Raw genomic sequence first — 6,786 nt, 5'->3', positions numbered from 1 at the left:
GAGAGTCCATCCAGGGGGATTTCCCATAATACAACACTATTTCCTTCTTCAGTCCCTTCTCTTCAGTCAGTCACCCTAGAGCTTCGAAAGGCATGAGTTTAACATTTATACCACACCTTAATTCCACACTGTGAAAGTATGAAAGTTTGGACTAATTAACTTTTTAGTTTGTTTGTGTTTTAAAGAAGGAGGTTATCTTTTATGTTATGTGGTTATGTTTAACATTTTTTTGTTTCTACAAATAATAATCAAATGTTTCTTGAGCACCAAGTCAGCATTTTAGAATGATTTCTCAATCACAAATACGTGAATGCAATAAAACTTGAACTTTTAACTACAATTCCCATCGCCCTTATCTCTATTTCCTGAAAACCAGAGGCCTTTTCCGCCTTCGTTTGTAATTTTGTGAATCCTACTACGGTAAAGGATTGGCTCATGAATATTAATTACATACCCTGACAGACACCTATTTGATTGGCTGAATGCAGGTAGCTGCCGCACTGTCGAATCCAACTGCAGCGAAGGCTTGGCTCATGTTTATTAATGAAAAACGTGACTGGACGCTTTAGGAAGGTTGCCTAGCGATGTCAGCAGGAACTAATTCATATTCATGAGCTAAACCTTGGTCATAGTGGGATTTGCAATTCCGCTCTCCGCCCGTCAGTTGCGGGATAGGCAGACCGACGGAAGTTTGTAGGAGATGGGCTGAAAGTCCAGCACAGGCAGAGCGAACACTGCTGCACAGGAGTTTCGGAGCTGCTTATAAGTGTGTAAGTTATCTACACATGTACTAACGAGATATATCTTGGGATATTCAACTTTGAATGCGTTTTATTGGCTGTGTTCTAATCAGTACTAATACGTTTACTTGGCCAGTTCACTAGCTTGCTTTATGCAAAACCTGTCGCTTCTGTTTCAGTCAGCATGTTATGTATTATACACCGAAGTCGTTTAGTTTTTACATGTAAGACCACTTTTTTCATCAGTCGAAATTACAGTTTGTTTATGTCTGAAGATATGGCATTGATGCGTTTTGTCTGTAACTTACACAGGTTTGTGTGCACTGCTTTTAAAACCTAGTCTACTGCCTAACTAAACAGCATTTTTGGACATCATAAGCATGAATGGAACGCATAAACGCGCTTGTGATGCTCGGAAGTGCTGTGGAGCTACCTGTAATGTGGTGATACCATGGTACAGTGATGCAGTGATAGTATTAGTGGTTGTCAGGTGGTTACTGGTACTGAGATGAATCATATATTGTCTAAAAAAACTATGGTAGTTTGTTTTTGTTTGCTGGTGTAGTGAAGCAGTCAATTACTGTTTTGATCTAGAGTTCAAAAATGCTGCCCACTTTTTTTAGTGGCCTTGGTTTTGGAGGTATTTTCCCTTAGAGATTAAAAAAAAACAACATTACAAACTTTGATTTGATGATTTGAAACAAAAGAGGATTTGAGAATCTGACAAAAGACAAAGGTACTGGACCATTTACATAATGGGTTTAATGAGGGACAGAACAACAAACTGAGAATGACATAATCCAAAAAAAAGCAATAAACAAATATAAATAAAACTATTGATTTAGAGGTGTTATTGATTCAATCCAAGTTTGTATGGCGCTTTTCACAATACAAATCATTGCAAAGCAGCTTTACGGAAAATTAATGTTTCTACATTATATTTAGTTGTTAATATATAGATTGATGATATATGGGTACTAAGACATTTCTTAGAAATTAGACATTTCTGACATAGCACTTGTTTCAGTTCTCTGATTGGTGGAGATTTGTTTTTCAGATTCATGGGTCATGTAGTTTCTTTCCAAGATTCCCGATGTTAAACACAATTATTAAAAAAACAAAACAAAACAAAAAACACTGAAATAATTCAGGCTGAAGCATATCCCATCGGTTCCGACCACAGAACTTATAAATCTGTTATGTTATATTACTATTTTATAACATTAATGTTATTATCCGTAAGTTATTGTTAAAAATAAGTTCCCCTGCGGAGGAACCCAATTTTTGCAGTATATTGTTGTTGTTTTCTCTTCAGTTGCATTTGCTTACTGCTTTCTATATCACACTATCAGTAGCTGCATTTCCATTACCCTTTAAATTGGGCAAATTGAAATTGTGAATTGCAAATGCGCCAAATGGAAATGCGTCAATTGTGCAAAAACACCCATATTTCACAAAAAAAGTTTTTACGCTCACATGAGGTGTTTTTAAGGCAATTTGAAAAAGGAATATTTTGCGTTTCACATTCAATTAAATATAGCCAAAATCCCACAAAAATCCATTGCTATGACTTGTCACGAGAGGAAAAAATCATGTTTCAGTCGCATAACATCGGTTAATGGAAACGCTGTAATTTCGCAATAATCTTTAATCAACATTTAAAAATATTGCCAAAGTTTTGCGCAAATCTCTAATGGAAATGCTCTTACTGTTTTCATCCCTGTTCCTTCGGGAATCGAAAGTACTATGGTAATATGATGCTGTATCAAGCATGGGCTATGCTGGTGGCAACATCTCATTGTTTGGCCACAATGATGTAGCTTTCATTTAGCGTAAAAAAGGAGAACACCATCTCCACTGTTAAACATGCTGGTGGGAACCTAATGTTTTGGGGGTGTTTTTCCGCCGGTTTTTCAATGCGAAACGTTCAATGATTTTGTCTGCTAACCAATTCTTCACCACTTTTGCTGTGTGTTTTGGGTCGTTGTCGTGCTGAAATGTCCACTGGTGCCCAATGCCAAGTTTCTCTGCAGACTGCCTGATGTTGTTGTTGAGAATTTTGATGTATTGCTCCTTTTTTATGGTGCCGTTTACTATGATTAGGTTCCCTGGTCCACCGGCTGAAAAACACCCCCAAAACATTAGGTTCCCACCAGCATGTTTAACAGTGGGGATGGTGTTCTTAAGGTTGAAGGCTTCTTCTTTTTTACGCCAAATGAAAGCTACATCATTGTGGCCAAACAATGAGATGTTGCCACCTCATAGCCCAGATTCATCTGGTTGGCCTTGGTGGTGATTCTTTTTTACCACTCTCACCCTCCTGGCCAGCACAGGTGTCACTTTTGGCTTCCGACCACATCCTCTGAGATTTTTCACTTAATAATACTGTGCACTGGAGCCACTGGAACTCAAACATTTAGATATGGTCTTTTAGCCATTCCCTGAATTGTGAGCAGCCACAATGTGCAGCTGCAGGTCCTCAGTGAGCTCCTTTGTCTTATCCATGACTGTCCACAAACCAACAGCAGAGAGCTTCTGTTTTTCACCTGTTGAGTTGATTAAAACAGCTGTTCCCAATGAATCAGGGTAATTAGGATGCTTTAGAACAGCTTGGACTATTTGGAAAGGTATAGAACTGGATTTTCCCATAGACTGATAGTTTACAAAGGGTATGAATATTTTTGGACATGCAACTTTTTGTTCAAATGTAAATAAAAGCTAAGAAAAAAAAAATTTTTCCACAATGATGCCTCTTGTACATCATCTTATTATCTTTTGGGAGAAACACGTGTCATTTCCGATCAAAAAAAAAAAAAAAAAAAACTTGCTGATTGAATAAAAGTAACTTCAAGTCAGAATTTGCCAGGGGTATGAATAATTCCGTACTTGACTGTATGTATATTTATGTATGTATGTATTTATTTTTATAGCTATAGCCTACTCAAGTACATCTCACTGCACCCATTCATTCTTACATACTCCGATCAATTAGAATGGCTGATTGCTGTCATGATCATCAATATGACATCAATATGAAAATTTATTCATTTTAAAATTAAAGTGTGAATAGTACAGTTGTAACATGAAAAGTGGATTCAATCGTTTTCCAACTTTCCAACACACCAAATGATGTAGAATGAATGGGTTGTTGTGTGATGTTATGTTCAAGGCATTTTACTCAAGGGAGATAAGTCAAACTTGCCAAGCAAGTATGTCAGGTGTATCAAATATATATCAAAGTTCCTCCAAAACTGCAGTGCACAAGTAAAAACAGTCAGGTTTTGTGCTGATGTCTGTTTAAACAGATTTGCACATTAAGCAACATAGAATTTCTACACAAATACCATATTATAGTTATAGAACACTGCTGTTAAAATGTTTTGGGGAATATCACAGAGAATCACATATTCTTGAGTATCAAATTGAGCATTTTTTTCTGAAGGATCCTGTGACACTGAATACTGGAGTAATGGGTGCTGAAAATTCAGCTTTTCCATCATAGGAATAAATTACATTTTGAAACATATTAAAATAGAAAAGGGTTCTTTTAAATTGTAGTAATATTATTGTTTTTTCTGTTTTTTTTTTTTTTTGATCAAACTGATACAGCCTCTGTGAGCTTCAGAGACCTCTTTCGAAAGCATTTGAATCCTAAAAATCTTCCCAACCCCAAACTTTTAAATAGTAGTGAAAAGAACTGATGTTACTGTGGTACATATTCCAAGAAACCCAGGTTGTACCATGGTATATGTCCATAAAACATGGTATTACCATGCTACAAGTCCGGAAAACCATGCTATCTGCTGAAAAAAAGCATATGATTCATATTCAAAAAGCATAGTAGTACAGTCGTGGCCATAAATATTGGAAATTGGAAAAGTTGCTGCTTAAGTTTTTCTAATAGCAATTTGTGTATACTCCAGAATGTTATGAAGAATGATCAGATAAATTGCATAGTCCTTCTGTGCCATGAAAATTAACTTAATCCTGAAAAAAAACTTTCCACTGCATTATTAAGAAGGCTTCAGGGCGTCCAAGAAAGTCCAGCAAGCGCCAGGATCGTCTCCTAAAGAAGATTCAGCTGCGGGATCGGAGTGCCACCAGTGCAGAGCTTGCTCAGGAATGTATAGCTTTTCTGACATAGTAAACTTGCTTGGTTGCTCACCCGGTACAGCAATAAACTTGTGATACTCGGATATGAGTCCCATGAGTGTTTGAGTCCCATGAGACTTATCAAAGCAAGCTAAAATGGTATGAAAATTATATCACAAATATATACTAGTGACCAAAATTAAAACCATTATCAATATTATCACGGTATGTTCAAAAAGTACTCAAACACACACTGAAATCATTTCATCAAAAACTTTTTGCAATAAGACTGTTGGAAGTTATTCTCCATTACAGCCAGTAGTTTGATGCCAGTTATGCACTGCATCAGAATACTTCACTGCTGCTTCCTCTAGATCCAGTCGATCCAGTTTGCATTTCCTTCTGTTAGTTTACAAGTTTTCTCTGACTAGGAACAGTCTGTGTAAATGCTGTAGACAAATCTCTTTATAGCTAATATAACAACATATCTCCCTCTTTACACTTGATCAGTCTGTACAGAAGTCTTGGGATGTTATAGTATATAAGAGGCCATCTAATCTTTGCATTATTTTGGTTTTTGCGTGAATTTAACACCTGTTTCACACTTTCTAAACAAAGTACCCTTTGGTAATTATAGATTTGGCAGCTGTTAACAATGTACCTTTACTTATAAAACTCAAACTGTAAGCATCCTCATACTGCATTCTTATTTTCTTTAAATAGCAGGCACTATTTCCTGTAGAACTGCCGTTGTGATTTACATGTTGCATTGCCCTTGCGGTCTTTGCTATGTGGGGAAACTAGTAGACCTCTAAAGACTCATATTTTGGAACATTGTTGCGCCATTAGAAACCTAGATTTCAAAAGGCCGGTTTCTCAGCATTTTGCTGCTTTTAGACATTTGGTTTCTACTTTACAATATGCGAATAGAATTAATCAAATGTCCAAGACGTGGAGGTGACATTAGTAATGAGTGTGTGTTTTTTGTTTATTAATTTGTATGTTTGTATATGTATGTGTATGGTATTTTTAGTCATGTGACTAATCACCTGGTAGTTTAAGGCTTGTTGGTTTAAATTTGTAAAGGGATAATTCATCCAAAAATGACAATTCTGTCATTAATTCACTCACCCTCATGTCCTTCCATGTCGGTCGCATGTTTGGTACTGTCATGAGCATTCTCGAAGCTTCATAAAATTACGGTTGAGCCACTGATGTCACAAGGACTATTTTATCAATGTCCTTACTACCTTTCTGGGCCTTGAATGTGTTAGTACCATAGCATTCTATGCAGGGTTGCTGTCTATGTGTTCTGAAAATAAACAGAAAGGTCTTATAGGTTTGGAACGACAGAGGGCGACTCATTAATTTCATTTTCAGGTGAACTATCCGTTTAATTGTCTGATGCAAAGCCTGTGTGCTTGAAACATCACCTGTGTGGTAGTCTGGTATTAAATTTTTGCATTTTTGGAGCTTTGGTGTGCCAACTTTTGTTTTGTTAGGGGTTCAAGTGTGTAACACTGAAACCCTATTTTAATTGTTAGAATGGCCAAGGATCAGCAATCTCCAATTCAAAATGATCGTGCAGACCTAGCGTAAATCGTAGAGATTTGAACGTTTTTGAAAAACCTACTTTTGTGAATTAGTCCCAAGTTTTCCGCCTGATTGAAACCAAAACAGTGCAGAAAGGTTCTCTGAGAGAATCTCTTTGAGAAAGTAAATGTCAACCATTATCAAAAAAAGTTGAACTTTCGTCTCACCATCGTAAAACGTTCGAAGGGGCAGGGCTACTTTTACTATAACGCGTATAACTGTTGAACAAAATGAGATATGAGTTCGGCCCCTTGGTGGCACTATAAGAGGGAAAAAACATAAAAATGTGCCACAAGTGTCTATAAGGACATATCTCAAAAAACATGGCTGTCATTGGCCGATGAAGTTTGAGCACCTATTA

At 36.8% G+C, this 6,786-nt stretch overlaps 1 protein-coding gene across 5 annotated transcripts in view; it reads left to right on the top strand.

Annotated features, from left to right (window-relative positions):
• The first annotated feature begins 663 nt into the window (after positions 1–663).
• Positions 664–6,786, top strand: part of plekha1b (pleckstrin homology domain containing, family A (phosphoinositide binding specific) member 1b) — a 112,363-nt gene continuing 106,240 nt past the window's right edge. For all 5 annotated transcript variants that reach the window (XR_012341597.1, XM_073828996.1, XM_073828998.1 and 2 more), the window contains exon 1: positions 664–770. The gene's annotated coding sequence lies outside the window, so the exon portion shown is untranslated. The remainder of the gene's footprint in view (positions 771–6,786) is intronic.

Source organism: Garra rufa, chromosome 22 (assembly GCF_049309525.1).
Source record: "Garra rufa chromosome 22, GarRuf1.0, whole genome shotgun sequence".
Lineage (NCBI taxonomy): Eukaryota > Metazoa > Chordata > Actinopteri > Cypriniformes > Cyprinidae > Garra > Garra rufa.
This window is presented reverse-complemented; position numbering and strand designations above follow the sequence as displayed.